Raw genomic sequence first — 21,905 nt, 5'->3', positions numbered from 1 at the left:
CCACAGCCATAAATATATTTTGATAAGTGGCTTTTCTTTTAGGAACTGGCGTCTAATGTAGGGCCAGGACTGTACCAGAGAGCACTCCCAACTTACAGCCATATCAGCCCAGGGCTTATACAGGGAAAACCTGTAAGATTACATGTGTCTACCTGTGGGCAGGATCTAATTTTAACATATATGTCTTGCATTTGTCCTAGTCATCTTTTCAGCAGAGTAAGCAAGTTTGATTACAAAAATAGAAATGGCAGTTAGTTTTACGACCTACTATTTTGCTAGCACAGCAGATTTTATAAGACCAGTCAACTTAAGAGGTTTCCACATGGAGGAAAAAAGGGGAAGTGGGCTGCTAGGGTCCGGCATATATAAGTTAGAGGCTTACACAGTACAGGTTATTTTTCCTTTTTGGTCTTTTAAGGATAGTAATTTATTTATTTATGTTTTTAAAGATATATTTATTTTATGTATAGGAGTACACTGTTGCTGTTTTCAGACACACCAGAAGAGGTCATCAGATCCATTACAGATGGTTGTAAACCACCATGTGGTTGCTAAGAATTGAACTCGGGACCCTGGAAGAGCAAATGCTCTTAACCTCTGAGCCATCTCTCCAACCTGCACAATAATTTAAATGTACCTTTAACATTAGCATTTTGAGATCTCATATTAACTTCCTTCTGTTTTCTTAGTTTGAAACTCAGTGCATTTTTCAAGTTTCTGGTTAATATCACTTTAGTTTTGAATTATCTTTGAAATCTAACATAGTCTACATATGGTACCAAGAATTGAAAATATTAGTGTTAACATTTTGAGTAAATTCCATCTAGAGATGGAATTTATATTCTTTGTAGTTCTAGGCAGATACATTTGGGGTTTTTTTGTTTGTTTGTTTTGGTTTTTTTGTTTATTTTTTTAAGATTCTAAGAGTATAATATATTTTTGGTCCTAGAAATGAATTAAAAATGATAATACATGTCTTAGGCAGTGTTCTATTGCTATGAAGAGATACCATGACCATGGTAACTCTTGTTTTTTGGGGGGTGGTTTTTTGTTTGTTTTGTTTTATTTTGTTTTTTTGAGACAGGGTGTCTCTGTGTAACCCTGGCTGTTCTGGAACTCATTCTGTAGACCAGGCTGACCTGGAACTCAGAAATCCACCTGCCTCTGCCTCCCAAGTGCTGGGATTAAAGGCGTGCTCCATCACTGCCCAGCTTCATGGTAACTCTTATAAAAGAAAGCATTTAATTGGAGCTTTTTTATAGTTTCAGAGGTTTAGTCCATTGTCATCATGGAGCATGGCCAGATCCACAGGCAGCAAGAAAAGAGACTCTGGGTTTAGAATAGATTTTCTGAAACCTCGAAGCCCACCTTCAGCAATGTACTTTCTTCAACAAGGCTACATACACTTCCTAATCCTTTCAAAGAGAGCCACTCCCTGGTGATTCAAACCTATGAGCATAGGGGGCTGTTCTTATTCAAACCACCATACCACATATTGTTCTCTGTTAGAAAATGTGTTCTAGACTCAACAGGGAAGCTGTACCCAGGAAGTCTCAGCAATGCAATCTCCTAAATAAGACCTGTATATGACACCAGTTGACTTGTTTATGTGGATGGGGAAATTTCACAAGGCACCACCTCCAGATGGAGAGCTATAGTATAGACAATCACTGTCAGACCTACATACAACTCCGGCACCATGAGCAATACTAAATGGAATCCATAGGGTGTGTGTGTGTGTGTGTGTGTGTGTGTGTGTGTAATTTAAAAAGATGTCATGAATTTAAGAGGGAGTCAGGAGGAGGGAAGCAACTTTCATTGGGGAGGGAGGAGTGAAGATGATACAAATGCAGTACTCATGTATAAAATTCTCAAAAAAATAAAATGCTAGCAGTAAAAATGGGAATTCAATAGTCAAATATCTTTAAACAATGATGTTGAAATATAGCATATGATCAGCCAATTGTTTTGAGATGGAGTCAGACTTCTAAGTAATTATTTAGTTGGGGCACTGGGTGTAGAGCATACTAGCATTAAAAGCTGGAGAAATCACATAAGATCTGTAATTGGTTTTTAAACCCTAACAGAGACACTGAAAACTTCTAGCAACCACATGCCATGGTCTTAGAGAATAACCATATTGAAATCACAGTATATGACTTACGCATAGTAACCTTACAGTCAGTTTTGGGTACCAGTCTAGTTTTCATTCAATCTTTAGTTTGTTGAATAACTGAATGACTTTGTATTCAATTCGATAAACATTCAGAGTATTAGGAAACATACAACTGACTTACTTTACTTATTCTCAAGCACTTCCCCATGAGTGTGTAAGCACCACTGTGTTCTAAGATATGTCAGTTAAAGGAACAGTGAGATGTTCTTAGGTATTTTAATCATCTCCTTAGCACTGCCCTTCAAGTGCCCTTCACTGTTTGGCTAATATGTGCTCTTTTAAAAAAGATATAAACATGCATTCACCTTTAGTGTCTTCATGAAGCCAATTTCATGAAGCCAAGAACTCAGGCCTATTTAGAAATCAGTAAGAGGGAAGCAAGCCTGTTCACAGTGTCAGGCCTAACAGGAGGTCTAATCTCCATTCCACCTTCACCCATCAGTCAAGTACACAGGAGGGTGTGATCCAGGCCCTAGAGAGATTTACATACTAATAAGGTACCTGAAGGCCAGAGGGTAGAGCTGATTAAACATTCCTCCCCAGCCCCTCCCTTCTATTCCCCTCCCTATTTAACTCAGGTCTGCCCTGGGTTTTAGAGGGTATGCATCCAGATCCATCCACCATCCACCATGTCAATAAACCGGTTTTGGAAACCCAAGGACTTCCTCGTGTGTTGGGGCCACGCCACCGCCATAAGGAGCTGTGAGGAACCGTGGAGAGGCTTTTAGTTAATGAGCAGCCGGGCCCAACTTCCAGCTGGAGGAACCCAGAGCATTCCCAGCCCACTGCCCACAGCATGGCAGGAGGAACCCTGGGTTTCCCAGTCATATTTTTTCCTACATCACAGTACATCTTTTTAATAATTAGGAAGATAGTCATGAAATCAATACCTACATAGAACCAAAATACTAAGTACTGCAAGTAAGGTTAACTCAGCGATGTGTCTCTCTTGATGGCTCATACACCCCACCCCCTTATTAAATCCCAGATGCCAAAGACACAGATGATCATTGTGTTCATTGCTGGTAGATGCAGCAAGACACAGAGACCTGGAGAACTATTTGTATTTTTGGAAACTTCAGAAAGGTTCACATATCTTTCTTCCCTTTGTTTTACCTATTTGTACACTAAGATGCCCACACACTTTGATTCAGATTCTCTTAGAACTAGTCTAAAGATTCTTATAGATAGCAGCACCTATGGGACTGGAAGCATATAGAATGGACACCCCATTCATTCTTTACAACAATTCATAGACAAAGGATAATAGAATAGAGAAACTTAATTATCCAGCACCATCTGTGTCACCAATGGGCTATGCTCTCCTGGCATGCACCATATAAATTATTAAAGCTAAGCTCTCTGGCTTAATAGTTGTCTATGCCTTGTTTACCCGATGTTATTAAAATTCAAACCTAGAACAAACCCATTTATTCAACATATATTTATTCAGTGACTTTTTGGTTCTGTTCAATTTTTTAAGCTCTAGAGATAAAATGGTAGTTTTCCCTCTCAAAAAAAGTTGAATTCTGAGGGAGAGTGAACAGTAAAAGATGCCAAAGAGATCTGAAAGGCTATGGGGACATGGTGTGCAGGAGGCCACTGTCAGCAGATCAAACTTCTGATTCATTGATAGCTTGTATTTCCAGAAGAAACCTTCCACTGATGGTCTGGGCAAGAACACTATAAGAAGGTTAGGGCTGAGACCAACACAGCCATGGAAAGAACCAAGCTGGACAGGTCAGACATCACAGTCAAACAAACAGCATGATTCTTGGTGTGATAACTGAAGTCTCTGAGTATACAGGATAGACGAATAGTAAGAAGGGAGGTGGATATGTTAGTACATACATACCCAACCACGAACTTGTAGATTTCTACATGTTTCTCCAACGTCTTCCTATATGATGTAAGAGCAATGCCCAAGAAAGATTAAGGGAATCATAGAATATCAGAGGGCTTGTCAGTAAGTTCTTGAGACTAACAGGCTATTTGCATGTCATGTATGTGGTGAATGTCTGAGCCAAGCAAGTTATATATGTGTAACATAATGGTAGTATGAGGGCTGGATATTGTGGGTGGCCCTGCAGAAACTGAGAGATGATTCTTTTCTTACTAATAGGCCTAAATAAAAAATCCAAGACCCCATTTCTCACAGGTATCAGAAAATAATAGTTATTTTTTCTCCTCCCACCTTTAAGAACATGAAGAGACACATTCTTTGTCTCTCCCTCCATAGAGTTCCCTATCTTATCAATATTTTATCTGTTTTTATAGTGCATGATTTCATTAAATTGTTTCATGCTCAGTGTCCAGCACACACGTCAAAACACCTTAGACCAGACCAGTGATTCTCAAACTTGCTAATGCTGTGACCCCTTAATGTAATTCCTCATTTGTAGTGTCCTCCAAACATAAAAAAAAATATTTCTAATTTATAACTATAATTTTGTCATATTATGAGAATTAATGTAAATGTCTGATATGCAAGATATCTGATATGCAATCCTCAAAAGGATCATAATCCTCAGACTGAGAAACATTGCGATAGACTGTTGACTTCCAAATGGTTTTCATCATCATGTCCACATACCAGGAAGCTCAAAACTTAAAAAAAAAAAGTCATAACCATTAAACTCAGGGATCTGTTTGCAACAGAAATATTACCCCTGCTGGGTAATATGCCTTGCTTAAACTGTAATGATTTAATCTTATTGTCAAAAAATTCCATCCAGAATACTGTTTGAACAAATATCCCAGCACTGTGGCATGGCCATGTTAACACATAAATCTGTTCTAATCTGTATGTATGCACAATCTCTGTAACTAAATGCAGCCTTTATATGAATTTATGATAATAGTCATAAAGCAGACACAGGAATCATCCTCTCAAAACAAGGCTTCAAGTTAAAGAGAAAGATTTACAGATTAAATAAAGTGACTATTTAATCTAATCAAAGATCATTTTTCACTTTAAGTCATATTAGCATGCCTAATGAAGACAATAAACTATGTCAATAACAGGGTTTATTTTTTTCTAGAATTTAAAAATTTTAAATTTACCCAAAGGCAATTTTCAGTGTTTTTTTCTTTATCATAAATTTTGACAATTACTATTAACCAAATCCCATGTTTAGAGGAATATAAAGTTTTCATTGACAAACATTTTTTTATCTATATTTTTAAAACTAATTTTAGAGAAAATCAGAAGACTTTTCATGCAAGAGAGATCCAGCTGTTTGTTCCTGCAGACAGTCTCATTGAGTAGACCTAGCTAATCTGGGACTTGCTCTTCTCCTCCAGTCTCCACCTCCCAGATCCTGAAATTATGGGCATGCAGCCCCCAACTCAGCTAAGACCTATATTATTATTGTGCAAACTGGTTATAAACAAGCACTGGTCAGCAATTCAATTTCAGCTTTATCCTGAAGTTCCCATGTGAACTGAGCCTCAGAATACTAAAATAGTTAGCAGGGGGAATTGGGGGGAGGGTGTCCTTGCCAGTTCATTTCACATACCTTCCCACAGAATAGTTGAAGAAAATCAAATCCTGTGAACCCACCCAAAGCTTGACGAAATAAGACTTCTCCTTTGTTAGTACTTTTCTTACTGCCAAATTTGGATACATGGGTGTCCATCTTTCTTCCTTAGGATGGGAGCCTCCGGACTGGTAGATTATCTTCCTACCATTCTATACTCTAATTGTGGCTCTATAGCTGAATTGCATAGATTCACTCACAAGCCATACTTGACTATAGTTAGCCAGTCAAACTATCACGGTTAGGACTCCTCTGCTCCACCTCCAGCTCCACGTTCTGTCTGCATCTCTTGCCATCACCTTTGCTATTTACTGCTGCCATAGTTTTCAAAGTACAGGGCAGCAGTGACTGTCTGACACTGCCTTGTAGTGCCTGGTACCCAACACTGCCATTGGCAGCTAATTCCTACCTAAAGCAGAATTCTACCACTTTCCCCAAATCACAGTGGTTAATGTGCATATAGATAATTATTGTAATTAGCTAAGCAGGGCATCCAAAGTCCAAGAATCCAGTAGGATTCCAAGACATGTAAACATCAAATTAAAAGATCAGTGAGCTATGGATAAAGGACAAGAAGTCAGAAAGAGATGTTCCAGGGGGTTCTTGGAGGCATTGGAAGAACAATTTATATCACCAAAACACATTATGCATGAGCATAAAATTATGAAAGAATGAATTAAAAATCCAGGAACTATGAAAAAAGAATAAAAGGTTTAAAAATACACATATACACAAACAAACACATAAACACATACACACACAAGACTGCAGCAAGATCATACCAAGCCCAGAAGGCCTGGTGACTCTAGATTTCATTTTGTATGCTGTGGAAATTTAATAAAGGGGCTTTCATGAACAAGATGGATGACTAGGAAGAGAGAAGATGAGGAAGAAGAGAATCACAAAGACAAAGAAAAGGAAGAAGATTTGAGAGGGAGAACCGAAAGTACAACTACTAATATTTATGTATATCAAATGACAATAATGAATGCTGGCTAGCATAAATATCCCTTGGATTTGAAGAATTGTATATACATTTGGTTTATTTTCAAGTCTAAGAAAAAATAATTAGTAAAACATGCCAAGTTAGAAAGATGCTCCTGAGAACAAAATTTCATAAGATGAAAGAGAAGGAAACATATTTCCATTGCCTAGAAAGGCCACAGTTGGGGAGCTCAAAGAAAGGTGATCAATTGACAAGTCTGTGGAAGGGTGAGGGCTAGGTTGTGTGTGTGCCCGCCACCTGATTACTCTGTCAAAGGTAGGTCCTTGTAATTATATATAAAGCTTTTGCATAGACTACTGAAAGTTCCAGAGGTCCTAGGATTTCTATTCAAATTTCTATGTTGTCAGTCATTTCAGACATTAATATTTGATGTATTATCTTGGCGGCAAAATGGTTGTTGGTGGTGGTGATGTGGTCTTTTATTTTTCCTTGTATAAAACAAAGAATCTCAAATATAAGCCAGGGAGAGACGTAGGCAAGATACACCCACCCTTTAGTGTAGAAAAATGGGAGAACAAGTGGATAAGCCTCATAAGGAGGACAAGGAAATGCCATTTAAGGCTTAAAATATTCTCTATAAAAAGCTGAAGGAGTCTCCTCAGCCTGAGGGGAAGGCAGAGGCTGGCTTCTCAGTGGAGTTCTCTCCACTTGAGTGTCCAGAAGCAGGGAAAGGCAGCCACTTCACTTCTTACTGTGAGTCATTTTCTTCCTTATGGAGATGATGAGTGCTGCAGGCCTCAGAAGGCAGATATTTGCTTATGTGGGTTAAAAGTCAGTATTTCCAACAGATGCTTGCTTCATACTCCTCCATCTTGTGGACCACTGACTGCATTGGTCGAAGCCCATCGGCAGAAAGAGGTTCCATGGGATGGCGGCAGGGTAGAGATATACCTTGAGGCCAATTATCTTCTGGAGGCAATTCAATGAGATCAAAGATTTTACTCAACTGGTCAGCTTCTGGGCTTCCAGGGAAGAGATGCATTCGGTGAGACATCTCAGCAAAGATACAACGGCTATTCCACTTGTCCACAGGTGATGCATATGAAGATTGCAGAAGAATTTGAGGAACATGGTACTGGATTATAACAGCTACAGATGTGAGGAGTCATCTGGTAGCTGTAGTATCTGGTTAGGCCAAAGTAAGCCAGCTTGACTGTTCCCATACTCGTCACCAGAATGTATCCTAGTTTAAGGTCTTAGGTGATGAATGCAATTTGCATGAAGAAAATCTAGGCTGCTTAGAAACTGATGCACCAGATCCTTGATGATCTCAACCAGCAAGCCTGGGGAGGGGGTGGGGATACTTTGTCCATGTATGTCCTTAGGTACTAGTCTATATGTTTAAACACTAGAATGACTCTATTGTCACAATCAGTTCAGGAAGTACTACAGACGTTCATTAGCTGGACAACATTGGAATATTCTAAGGCCCCTAGCCTCCTAAGTAAGGTTACTTCATGAGGTATGTTGATGGGAAGGCCCCCTTCAGATCCTCTTCCATTAGGAACTCACATAATCTTGTGGGCCTCAACATGACCATTGTAGGAATCTCAGGCCTTATAAACCATTCCATGGGTACTGGACAGCAATTTCAGCCACTGTTTGGGAGGTAGCATTTTCTGAGCAGGGGATCTTCTTAAGCCCATTGTCCGGGCCCAGAAGCCGGTTCCTGCAGTGCCCCACACTGAGGATAGGTCCCAGGCAGCTGGATGCTATGTGCTAGCCTATAGACACAAACTTAAATATCCTGTGAATATTGTTTCTTCTGTTCAGCATTGTGTCTCAGGGTGACATCACAGGGAGCATGTATGCCATTAGGGGGCATAGGTAGTCGTTTTAGATCAGGGTGCACGCTACTTCAATTTTCTCCCACCTTCCAATGGCTTAATATAGCTCTAGCCTGGGGCCCAGGAGAGAAATGAAGGATTGGTGCAATCTTCCATTCTGTTCTTGTTGAACAGACCCATCTATTCTAGCAAAGGTTTTATCTGAGGGTTAAGTAAAGTTTCTCTCTGTTCATCTCTTCTTGAATAGGTGAGTGATATTTTCTCAGACCACAGAGTGTACAACTGAATTGCTCAGGTAATATAGTGTCTGCCTTCAGTGTCTGTATTTCCAGTTCTGTGATAAAAACCAAGTTAGTTTGATGCCAAGGAGGGTGACTTGTGCTGAAGTAACCAAGGACATGATGCTGGCTAGAGTCTGTTTTGCAGTGCTCTCTCCTGAATGTTCCTGCCTTGATATTTAGGTAGAGTAGTGTTTCCTGAAGGAACACTAGCTGCTTCAATTAAGCTGCTTAAAATAGTCAAAAAATTAAACTTCGTCATCTTAATTTGCTTTATGAATCCACTTAAAAGGTAATAAGAAAGAATGAATAAAATACTTTGGTGGTAGGAATTTTAAACTATATTTGATAACTTTTTTTTTTTTTTTTTTACCAAATTTCATTCTCTCTTGGAAATCTACTAGATTTAGACTAGAAAATAATTTCTAATATAATTAAATTAATGTTACTGGAAGGATTCGCTTTGCATGTAGTATTAATAGAAATATTATTTACTGGATATGAACTGCTGAAGCATGCCTCAGTTGTCCAACTTCCATCCTATTTCTTCTCAGAAACATTCCAATTTGGTTCTTTCTCTGCTGGACTAGAAATGACTGGTGTTAGTGTGTATGGTCGTGATCTATGCTAGGATTTACCTAAAAACCCTGTCACCTGACAGGAAGACCTGACGTTTGTTCAGAGAAACTTATGCTTCCTGAGAAAATATCTTGGTATTCAGATACTCTGGATTCCCTCAGGGTCAGAGATGGTTCATCATCATTATGGTAAGCGGAATGCCACGCCCCATTGGCAAACTGTCCTTATTGCGGACTTCAGTGGACCGTGGAATTCAGTGCTGCACAGTAACAACAGGGAACCCAACAGACACGTGGGGAGAGTGTCATAATGTGGGCTTGAAAGGTAAATCAAGAGGGCAAAGAAAACCTGTAATAATCCAGGCAACCAACGGTGTGGAGGACAGAAGCTTTAAGCTCTTCAAAGGCAAGGTATGCACAGCATGAAATATAAGGTAATGTATCATAGTAAAATTAAAAAAAAAAATACTTTGAAAATTACAAAAGGAAAACTAAATCAGCAAACAATGAGGAAAAAAGCTGAGAGGCAGAAATGCAGAAGATACAGGTCCACATGGAAGTCATATGAACAACAGGGAATGCAGCATGCGATCTAGGAGCAGGAACATAGGGAGCCACGGTCAGAGGTTGGAAAGACAGATTCTCCTCGGAGCCAGCACAGAGAGCCCAGCCAGCTAACGGGAAGTAAGAACGTGGCAAGAATCCTGGTATCCCTACACCTCTAGATGTACCTGAGCCATTCTTGGACTTGATAGTTTATTAAAGAGACTCTCAGTATCATAGAAGTCTCTGAATGTTATATAGTAAATATGACCTTTTAGTCTGCTTGGAAGACCCACCGTGAGGGTCTCAGAGAAGTCTGTAAGAACAGCTTCAACTATTATGTCACAGGGAGGATACATGGAAGCCTACTCCAAGTATTGCCAGTTTAGAAAGCTCTTGGTGATTCCTTCAGATTCAGAGTACATCTTGGGTTTTCTTCTATGTGTGTACCATCCATATATTGAATTAGGGTAAATATTAGTACTCACCCTGGCTACAGTGAAGCCACACCAGAAACTGGTACATAAACGTGTTTCCAGGAGATAACCAGAGAATCCACAAGGTGGCGAAGCCTCGATGAGTCCTCAGAAGATGGCAGTTCATAGGTACATAGCAGCAAGTCACAGGTAGGCATGCAGAAACATGTATGAGTATGGAACACAGGACATGTGAAGAGCAGCTCAAAGCAAAAACATCCGAGTTTCCCTCAAGTTCTAGTTCTGTGACTTGATGGTTTTTATTTTTTTCTACATGTTTTGATGCTGGTGTGATATACATTGGCAGAAACTACATTTTGAGTTTCAAATTTTGTTTATCTCAGATATACCCATGGTATTGCCTGGAGCATGGTGCAGGAGCTATGATCAACAATTCCTGGCTGTGAGAGACACAGCAGAGACAGGAGACACTACTGTGCTGCTCTGCTGTGGTGTTCCAGGCTAGGAGGTCTGAGAATGTTTCACTTTAGCATGTTTTAAATTTATGATGAAAGTTTCAGGCTGTACATGCTCTCAGTGTAAGCCAGGAATCATCCAATCACAAAAGAATTCATTTGGTCTCATTCTCTAATGGATCCACCTGAGCTACCAGACATTGCATACAGAACCTGGAAGAGCAACGCAAAAACAGAAGCTTAACAGGGCTTGTTTAATTTGAAGTTGTCCACCACAGCCACCATCATCCTACAGTGAGGCCTTCTTATTTTTTTTTGACAAGCTATCTCGCACTTGATCTGTTTGGTAAGAACTCAAGAAATAACCAAAGGTAGGTATGTGAGAAACTCATTCACTGAAAATAATTCTGAATGTGAATGACAGGTTTTATTACACTAGGAAAAAAAAGACAGCAAGAATAAACACTAAAGAGTAATATTTGTAGTATAGAATATGGAATAAAAATTTGTATAACATTAATTGCTTTAAATGGTGCTTAGAGGTGATAAATAAAATTGCCCTGATATTTAGATAATTCTACACACAAATCAAAAATCCAAAACAAGAAAAATAGAAACAATAATGGCAAACGAGTGTGTTCCATAAGGTTTACAAGGTTTGAACTCCAGGATGGACAAAGCATCCTTGATTAAAGGTTCTGATAAATTATAGCCATTATCCTAAAATGTTAAGGCAGAGAAAGAATATGAAACTAGCTGTTTAACACACACCCTCTCCTTCAGAGGGAAGGCATTTTAAAATTATGAGAAAGTTTATATACCTATTTACCAAATCCCAAATCTTTTCAATTGTGGGTTGATTTAATTAAGTGATCTTAACTAAAGTGACTGTAAAGCATTACATAATCTTCCCAGTCATTCAGACTCACTTTTTTTTCACAGTATAAATTAGTCTTTGTAAGGGAAAAACCCTGAAGCTCTGTTCATATACCTTGGATGGAATGGGATTCCTTTTGTGTTCTCTACATACTTCTGCATTTGTCTGCTAGATGGATATTGGGCTCTGTGCTACTGTTAATGAAGGAGATGTACTTTCTAACTTAGATTCGACGGGGAAATTAGAAGCAGAATCCATTCCAGTAGGCAGGCACTGTCAATGCCTAAGTGCTATTTCTGTTTCCTCTTGAAACATAGCCATCAATCTGTAGTGTTCAGGGTCCTTGAATCTCCATTTCCTTGAAGCACTTGAAATCTCAGACCCTTGAAAACATTCATACTCTTCCTGCCTTGCTTTTAAAAAATATTTCTTGTCTTAGAAGAATTTTGCTTCAAAAAAAAATAAACAAAGAACAAAAGATAAAGAAAATAAATAAGTGCAAGAAAGGAATGCAGGCCTGGATTGAAATGATAAACAAGATCTTATAGTTTGCAAATATGGCATGATTAAGGAAATTCAGAGAAGCACTTTAAAATGATTGCATTCATGAAATGTAGGTGGAAGAGATCATTTTATGTTTAAACAGGAGTTTTGTAATAACCAAGGAACAGTATTTTGATTTAAAATTGAGTTAGACGGTGCCGGAGAGGTGGCTCAGTGGTTAAGACTATGGACTGCTCTTCTGGAGGCCTGGATTTCAGTCCCCAGAACCCATGTCAGGGGGCTCAGAACCTCTGTAACCCAGCTCTACTGGCTTCAATACCCTCTTCTGGCTTTTGCAGGCATGTGGATGCATGTGCATATAACTACACACACACAGAGATAGCTTTAAAAAATAAAAATAAATCATTAAAATAAAGAGTTCAGAAAACCATTCAGTCTCCCCTGGAGTATAATATTGGCTAGGGCTGGATAGAGAACCCAAAAACTGGCTCTATGGGGATCACAGGGAACTGGGTGCCATCTTGGGAACCTACATGGCTTTGTTTGCATTTGGTTAACCTTCAGACATCACCGCATACTGAACAGGAAATGGTGGAGTGTTGAGTTGCCCTCTGGCACAGAGCACTGGGTGCCTCATACATGAACTCCTATCAGGATGATGTACTCTGGGTGTTGTAAGTGCATTATAGAGGTATGAGAATCAAGGAAGTGCTCAATAAATGTGCAAGACTGCAAGTTGAATATGAGACACTTAACTTAATTTTGCAAATGTCTCCCAATTGAATGCTGAACAACATTTTCAGTGTTTTGATATTTTCTTAATATTAGTGGTAGAGGTTGAGCTACAGAGGTCCTGTTCTAGATAAGGGATGATAGCAGTAGTCTTTCTTCACTCACAGCAGGTGTATGTCACCTCTTCTCTGGAAACGATGCAGGTCTCAATTTTTATGTGTGGCACTTGAGAGCTGAGAACTTGATTCTGAACATTTTTTTAACTTTCAACAGCAGATGCATTGCTATTCCATGCATAGCCTTTGCTAGCAGAGATTTTAATTTTTCATGGGCTCATTTTGAAAGAAAATCATAAGTAGAAAAAAAAAAAAAACAGAGTAATAAGTGCACCCTGAGTGCTGTGTTCTCCAGTCTGCAGAGCAGAGACTAAAGAAAACTCGACTCTCCACATTTCAAACTTCTCTATGTTAATAGCAGATCATAGGGGACTTCCGGACCTTTCCTCATAGTATTTGAATCCAGTTCTGATCACTCTCAGGGCTGTTCTAAGACTCTTATTGTATCACGTAGATTATCTTTCATGATATTGATAATATCATGAGGATATTATCCCAGGAGGAGGGAGATAGAGGAACCTGAATGCCATATCCATCCACTTTCCAGCCTAGTCCCAGAGGAACAAATTCTAAGAACAGGATCTTTCACAGCTTTGTGTTTTCAACTTTAATTTTTACAAGCATTTGAGGAAAAAAAATCTATGTATCAGTCTGCAAGTCTCTATAAATGCCTTTACATCTGAATGGTGAGATTTATCTGAAATACTATCACCTACTGATCGTGATCAGCCTCTATGCTCAGGAACTGGTGATGTTTTTGGTGCATGGAATATTTAGGTCTGGACCACATACCAAGCTCCCTTCAGAGCCAGAAGGCAGAAATGCTTTGAAAGGGCAGTAGTCTCTAGTGCCAAGTGTTTGGATATAGACTATCTCTGAGGAAGAATTCAGAGTACAAAGAATTTTAGGGATGGAGAGGGAGGAAGAAGGGTTTCCTTAATACAGTGAACCTCTCCAAAGTGGAAACAATTTGGAAATTTCTATTAGGCATGCATGAAAGGAGTACTTAATAGCTCCTAGTTATTTTACCCCAATTAGCATTTTTACTGGTGTGCATGTCTATTCATCATGAGACTCTGTACTTTAAAATAATTATTATATATGAACAAACACAAAACAGAGCAGAATCAGGAGGAATTTTCAGACTCATCTCAATGTGACTGGAATATGAATTCCTAGGAATTGAATTTTGAATACAAAAGAGAATTAAGCAGCTATTTTTTGTCAAGTATTTTTGAAAACTCCCAATCTTCAAGAAAAACTTACTGGGAGCCTTCAACTGGCCAGGCCGTCTTTGAAGCCCTAATGATGCAATCTTTTTTATAATATCTGGATGCTGGCTTGCACCCACCCCAGAGTTTAGAGGAAGAGGCTCATGTTAAAGCAGTCAGAGGAATCAATGTATTCTTAGAAATCAGGCATCCTGCAGCTGGTAGGAGCCAGGTAGCCTCCATTAAGGTTACAACAAGTCCTGAGTGGCGATGTGGAGGCTTGGTGGTTGGTGAGGAGCCAAGCAGAGCTAGAAGCCTCATTTCGCAGAGGTGGCCTCCCACCAGAGCTATCCATGTACGCTTTGTTTTGTTGATCTCTCGTGATTTTGACTTGGCTTTATTACAAGAGTTTATGGAAAGAAAATGGTAAGATATCTGGAGCCCCCTACCCCCAAATATTAGAAGTGACTCTTCTTTTAAAATAGAGGTAACAAGCACAGAAAATTGAAATGTTTCATCAAATGTCACCATGTACAGTCATGAGAACTGAAATCAAACCACACAGTGAGAAACAAACAAAACCCATGAGCTAGATTACACTGTTTTCTTTCTATATTTTTAAAGGTGTAAAACCTTAAAGTTGTTAATAGGTCAATAAAGGTAGGTGTTCACATGTGCTAAATTTGTGATTTTCATATATAATTTACAGTTCATCTTTAAAAAGAACTGATCAGTGGTCAGTTGATTCTAGAAAAATTTATTTCATGGTCATGAGATACTGACAGATACATTGTTAGAAGTGTGTGCTTAGGCAATGTGGTCATTATGCAAATATCATAGGGTGTTCTTACACAAATGAAAAGAGCTCTGATGTCCTAGGCAAATTCAGTCTCCTGGACTTCTGTCATTAATATGGTCAGATACCGATCAAAATGGAAATACGCTGTCTGTAAGTACATGCTAATGGTTCTGAGTACTGCTACAGAAAGCTGCTAAGACATTGCTCAAACCTATCAGGTGCTAGGACATTTAGTCCATAAAATCTATGTGTCTGTTTATTTTATATTTTATTCAGCTTTTATTATGAGCTGCCATTATTCTTAGTGGGTGTGAGTACAGAAAAAGAAAGAAAGAAAGAAAGAAAGAAAGAAAGAAAGAAAGAAAGAAAGAAAATATAATTCCATGGTTTCAGTAAGATGCTGTGTGGATGTCAGCTGGGATGTCTAAGGCTCACACTAGGGACTGCAGGATAATAACAAGGGCACTAGGAGATTCTGATGTCCTGGAGTAGAATAACATGGAGCTATAATCACCACAGAAAGCTCTGCGGTAGGGGTGACATTAAGTAAGATTCCTAAGTGTTAAGAAGAGGCTGAGAGGATCGTGGCAGAAAGAAAAAAAAAAAAACCAGTTTAAATAAATAGGCTTTAAGGAGAGATGAGCTGTGTACTGTCATGATGGGAAGATGGAGGACTTTGCAAGAGGTCAAGAAATGAGTGATGCAAGGTGGTCCAGAGACAAAATAAATTTTACAGGGATGTGGGGATGGTAGGGAAGAAAGTAGCATTACCTTCCTGAGGCTCAGCAGTCATTCTGTCCAATATGGAGAAAGAGATTACAGCAGGGAAAGAGAAGAGTGAGGATACCAGTAAGTAGTTGCTTCATTGAGCCTCATAAGGAAGAAAAAAAGGGCTTGGACCAAGAATGAAATGGAAACTGAGTTCTGAGAATAGATGGTAGAAATTATTGTAAAAATAAGAAAGCAGTCTTGTGATAAGTTTGGGAGCATCAGACATAGGGGAAACAAGGACTGGGATGGAAACGATGCTGGGGGATGAAGTTTGGATAAAAGAGACAGAATCGGGAGAGGGGAAAGGGGTGTCATAGAAAGGAGTGTTTGAAGGTGGATGCTTTTTACAGAGTAAGCTAGGAAGGTACAGGCAAGGGAAGAGGACAAGAGCCATGGATGCTGGAGTTTAAAAAAAGCTGATGAAGTTCAAGTCTACGGTCACAGAAGTTTCAATTTATAGACTGTTGCAATGTGGCAATATGTTAATGCAATTTCCTCAAAACTGAATATTCTATGGAAATTCTAGCAGATTCTTAATTATAGATTCATTATAATTAAATGAAATCTGAGACAGGTGTTCAAAGCTGAAAATAAGCAAATTAGAAAGAGTCATCAGAACGTAGGTAGCATTGTAATTTACTTTTCGTGAAAGCAAGTGTGTCCCTCCTAGCCAGGAATGTCAGGGAATACTGGTTGGACTCAAATTGTCTTAGTAAATGTTAAGTGACTTTCAATTAGGACGTTCCCAGGCATCACCATATGGCCTATTAGCATGCTATATAGGATGTAATTAAGCTCTGGGTAGCATAAGTTTTGCTCAGTGAAGCAGAGTGTTTCATGCGCAGATTCCTATAGCTGTAAAGCCTTGCCATGCGTGAGGTGGCTCTTTTGTATAAGCATCCTTGTTTGGATAGCAATGTCAATGTAGAGACTTACTTTCTGTTTATAGATGATGCTTGCGTTATTGTTTACTTTGAGTGAGACTACAGAGATAGAGCTTCATCAGAACTACTGTTCTATGGTGTGTATCTCAGGTAATTAGTGGACCAGCATTTACAACCACATCATTGTGTGACTGCAATTTATTGAGCAGACTTTTCTCACTCAATTATTCATGACTGTATATGATATAAGTACAGGGCTTTCATTAGTATACATCCTGAGGAAATTCACAACCAAGTCAATAAATTGGGTTTATCTGCCTTTCAAAACTGATGTTTTATTTGAAGAGATTTTTATAGGAAGATTAGTTCCCTATGAATAGTTCGTTTTATTAATGTAATTGAAATTTCATTTTGGGCTTTGATCCAGTGGAAAACATCTCAGGAAGATGACAGCGCCCTGGGGAAATCTAGGTGACACTGAGGAATTACAAGTTAAAAGTCACACTGACGAGCCAGACGTGTTTTGCATTATCAAAATAATAGCTTAATAAAATGCACATATGATCTCTAAATGGAGGTACTCCTGAAGCAGGTTGTGTTTTAAATAATTAAGTCGTTGATGGCTTTTGAGTAGTTAGCTCTGTTTATACAAAAAGAGCTGTCACTTGTGACTCAATTTTAAATTTCTGGGACTAGGTGCACTTTTATTATTGATAAAACATTCAGGTGGAAGTGCATGTTTGCATCTATTTATCCAACTAATACACAAGAATTCAGAGACAAAAGAATGCCATGTAGGACCTTGAGCTCAAAACTATGTCAACAGATACAGGTTTCTAAATCTCAGCACTCTGGAGAATAAAGCAGGAGGAATTTCAGGGTCCTGAGGCCAGCCTGGGCTACACAATGAGGTCCCGTCTTAGGGATATGATAGATGTAGGCTTTTGTTTTGAAACTGGTCCATAAAAGGCAGAGCAAATACTGTTCAGCATAGTCAGAGTCATTACCACCCCTCTCTGAGGTCATAATCGTCTTCAAACACACAGTCCCTCAGGCTGTGAGCTGTTTGATACAGCATTGACAGACTGATGGTCTTCTGAAGAAAAGAGCCATCCTATCACAGACCAAGTCACAGGTTCTTCACCAAGATCCTCATCTAAGGTACAGATACAGAAAAGCCAGATGCAAATGCCAAAGACAGAAAACCAAGGCAAAAGACATGGCGAAACCAGAATCTGCGATCGATGATACTCTCATCTGCCATGAGGGGGGAAAAGGTAAGAAGAAATATTTCTTCTGCACCCCTAACACATGAGGTTTAAAGGGACTTCTGTAGGGTGAGTTCACTGGATCCTTTTGTATATTTTTATTGCTTGCGTGTGACTCTGAATTCTTTGGAAAAAAAAAAAAAAAAACCTCTCAAAATTTGTATGTTAGGCTAGTGTTAGGCCATAGTGGTATTATTGAAACTCATTCCCAGTTCAGCATTAAGATACTATGTAACTAAAGTGGCTTGGCTTTGGGACCCTTACCAAGTCCAGCCATACCTGTGACTGCATTTCTCCAGAAAGCCTGGCCAGCTCCTGCTGGAGTGAATTCACTTCATTGTGCAGTCCTTTTCAAAACCAGGTCTCCACTGGATGTTTACAGTCATTGATAGCTTGTGATGGAATGCAGATAAGCTACAGGCTGTTAGGAATCCCAGGAGAGAGACAATGCATGTGCTTTCAGAAAAACTGGAGCCTTACAGCAATGAAGAATATGCCAGCAGTCTGCTACGATGATGGATTTCATCTCACTCTAAGTTCATTAAAATTAATTTGTTCTTGTACCTTCACATAGGTGACTGATTTCATATCTTACCCTACTGCATAAGTCTGTAATTATATGTCTTTTTCCTTATCAAAATTGTATTTTAAACTCTCCCAGTTGTATACAATCTGAATTAAGTTTGAAAATGTTTAATACTTCAACACTTTTTTCTCTTTTTAATTTTTTTTCAAAAATTTATTTATTTTATGCATTTGAGTACACTGTTAATTTCTTCAGACGCACCAGAAGAGGACATCAAATCCCATTATAGATGGTTGTGAGCCATCATGTGGTTGCTGGGAATTGAACTCAGGACCTCTGGAAGAGCAGTCAGTACTCTCAACTCCTGAGCCATCTAGCCAGCCCATATTTCAACATTTTATGCAGCCCACTTGCTTTGAATTTATTTCAGAAGGTGCTTGTCCCAGACAGCTTACACTTCACACCGAGGGCCATGTGGACTCTGAGCAGAAGAGGTGTTACTCCACAGTTCCTTTTTTTTTTTTTAATACTAAAAACATTTTATTGGATATTTTATTTGCATTTCAGATGTTATCCTGTTACCCCATACCCCACCCCACCCATGAACCCCCTATCATATTCCCCCTCCTCCTGCTTCTATGAGGATGTGCCCCCACCAGCCCACCACTTCCACCTCCCCACCCTGGAATTCCCCCACACTCAGCGTCTAGCCTTCATGGGACCAAGGATCTCATCTCCCACCTATGCCTGACAAGGCCATTCTCCCCATGGACCCATGGAGCCATGGGTCCATCCCTATGTTCTCCCAGGCTGGTGGTTTAGACCTTGGGGAGCTCTGGTTGGTTGGTATTGTTGCTCTCCTCATGGGGCTGCAAACCCTTTCAGCTCCTTCAGTTTTCTCTCTAACTCCTCCATTGGGAACACCTTGATCAGTTCAATGATTAGCTGTGAGCATCCACCTCTGAATGTCAGACTCTGGCAGACCTCTAAGGAGACAGCTATATCAGGCTCCTGTCAGCATGCACTTCCTGACATCCAGATCAGCGTCTACCTTTGGTGACTGCACATGGGATGGATACCCAGGTGGAATGGTTTCCAGGCAGCTCCCCCTTCAGTGTCTGTCCCACATTTTGTCTCCATATTTGCTCCCTTGAGTATTTTGTTACTCCTTCTAAGAAGGACCAAAGCACCCACATTTGGTCTTCCATCTTCATGAGCTTCATGTGGTCTGTGAGTTGAATCTTGCAAATCAAAACAACCCTGAGATTCCACCTCACACCAGTCAGAATGGCTAAGATCAAAAACTCAGGTGATAGTAGATGCTGGCAAGAATGTGGAGAAAGAGGAACACTCCTCCATTGTTGGTGGGATTGCAAGCTGGTATAACCACTCTGGAAATCAGTCTGGCGGTTCCTCAGAAAATTGGACATAGCATTACCTGAGGACCCAGCTGTACCACTCCTGGGCATATACCCAGAAGATGCTCCAACATATAATAAGGACATATGTTTCACTATGTTCATAACAGCCTTATTTATAATAGCCAGAAGCTGGAAAGAACCCAGATGTCCTTCAACAGAGGAATGGATACAGAAAATGTGGTACAATTACACAATGGAATATTACTCAGCTATTAAAAACAATGCATTCGAGAAATTCTTAGGTAATTGGATGGAACTAGAAAATATCCTGAGTGAGGTAACACAATTACAAAGAAACACACATGGTATTTACTCACTGATAAGTGAATATTAGCCCAAAAGCTTGAAATACTCCACAGTTCTTAACAGTTTATTTTGTCTCTGCTTTTGGACTGTATCTCTCTTCCAAGCTCAGGGCAGCGAAGCCCCACTACAGACCCCAGTCAGGTCTTATCCACCCCATCCTAGTGCTTCTGGGGCAACTGAATGGGTTTGCACCTTCACTCATCCCTCTGGGAATAAGCATTTCTTGATACAACCCCAGAGATTCTCAAACAGGGAGCCCTACAGCTCAGTGATTCACTCACAATGACCCCCAGGTGGAAGTGTACCTTCTGTCCCAGTCACAAGGGACCAGGAAGCACAGAAGAGTTACCATCTTGGAGTCTTAGTCAGATTAGTTTTCTCCATTAATTAAACTATTACAGGAAGGAAAAATCTCAGACACAACCAGCAACATCAGATAACACATTTTATTAGCAATGAGAAAATACACACACACACACACACACACACACACACACACACACACACACACACACACGAAGGGTCTACAGGGGTTGGTTAGAGTTATCAGAGAGAGAAAAATCTCCTTGCAGGGCAAAGAAGGGACCAAAATCCAAATTCCCTGGAGGGCCTGGGTCTTTTAAGGAGTTTTGGTGGCTTCTCGAAGATTCTCCCGATCTGATTTTTGGTTGGTCAGTTTAAACAAAAGAAAAAAGAGGAGCTGATATACACACAGTTTCAGATAAATGTGTTCAGGACCAGCCTTGTACATATCTAACCAACCTCAACCAGGCCCAGGAAGTGGCATGGGGACCCTGCTCCTGGAAAACAAAACTCACCAGAGTTTTGTCTTAGGTCAAAAGAATGAAGAAAATGCTCTTTCTGTGGTTCCTTTCCTTATCAGTTCCTCTGTCTGTCAGGGATCTGTCTGGCCAGCTCCTATTTCCTCCTTGCTAAACAACCTTAATAGAATGACATTTCATACTGGAGAACCATGAAGTCCTCTTCTGTATGAAGTGAAACCCAAAAGGCAAATCTATAATTCAGTTCTAAGACACCAGAAATACCAACTAGTATCATTCTATAAACTTTCCATTTCTTAAAAAAAATCATATATTTTAACTTAAAAATCTATCATTCTATTAAAACCATCATTCAACTGCTACCATTTAGGTAGAGAGCATCCAAAAAACAAGCCACATATTTAATTTTCTAGTAGCCAAATTAAAAGGATGAAAAGAAAACATAATTTTAATGTTTTATTAAATTCTCTTTATGTTATTAATTTATGTAACGAGCGCTATGCAACAGATATTTCCACATATTATTAGAAAAACATAGTGAACAAGTAATTTACATTTTCTCTATGAAGCTATCCATGTCTATTGTGTAGCTTGAGTCTTTCTCAGTTCATACACAGCATATTATTATACACTCACTGGTTGAATGTGCCTGGTACCTGGCTGCTGGACAATCCGGCCCCTGGGTTTTGAGGGACTGACAAAAGAGAGAGGTGGGTAGCAGCTCTTATTTCCCACTGGGGATCTCACAGTGCTGTGCTTTGAGGCAGAATTGTTTATTGTCATCTGGAAAACACCACACAGAGTACCTGCAAGCCTCTCTGCTGCTTACTTGCTTTTGTTGTTCTGGCTTGCAAAAATGTAATTAAGGAAAGGAGTCAGCAGGTCTTTTAGAATGTCTCTTTCAAACAA

General features: G+C 39.5%; 1 protein-coding gene and 1 pseudogene across 2 annotated transcripts in view; one reads left to right on the top strand and one right to left on the bottom strand.

The window, feature by feature from the left end:
- Positions 1–21,905, top strand: part of Csmd1 (CUB and Sushi multiple domains 1) — a 1,522,453-nt gene that overhangs the window by 899,780 nt on the left and 600,768 nt on the right. The window lies entirely within an intron of this gene.
- Positions 7,410–8,289, bottom strand: LOC117721523 (cyclin-dependent kinase 4 pseudogene; annotated as a pseudogene).

The sequence above is a fragment of the Arvicanthis niloticus genome, chromosome 16 (genome assembly GCF_011762505.2).
Source record: "Arvicanthis niloticus isolate mArvNil1 chromosome 16, mArvNil1.pat.X, whole genome shotgun sequence".
In the NCBI taxonomy this organism is placed as follows: Eukaryota; Metazoa; Chordata; class Mammalia; order Rodentia; family Muridae; genus Arvicanthis; species Arvicanthis niloticus.
Note: the sequence above shows the minus strand (reverse complement) of the source record. Positions and strands in the feature narration are given on the sequence as shown.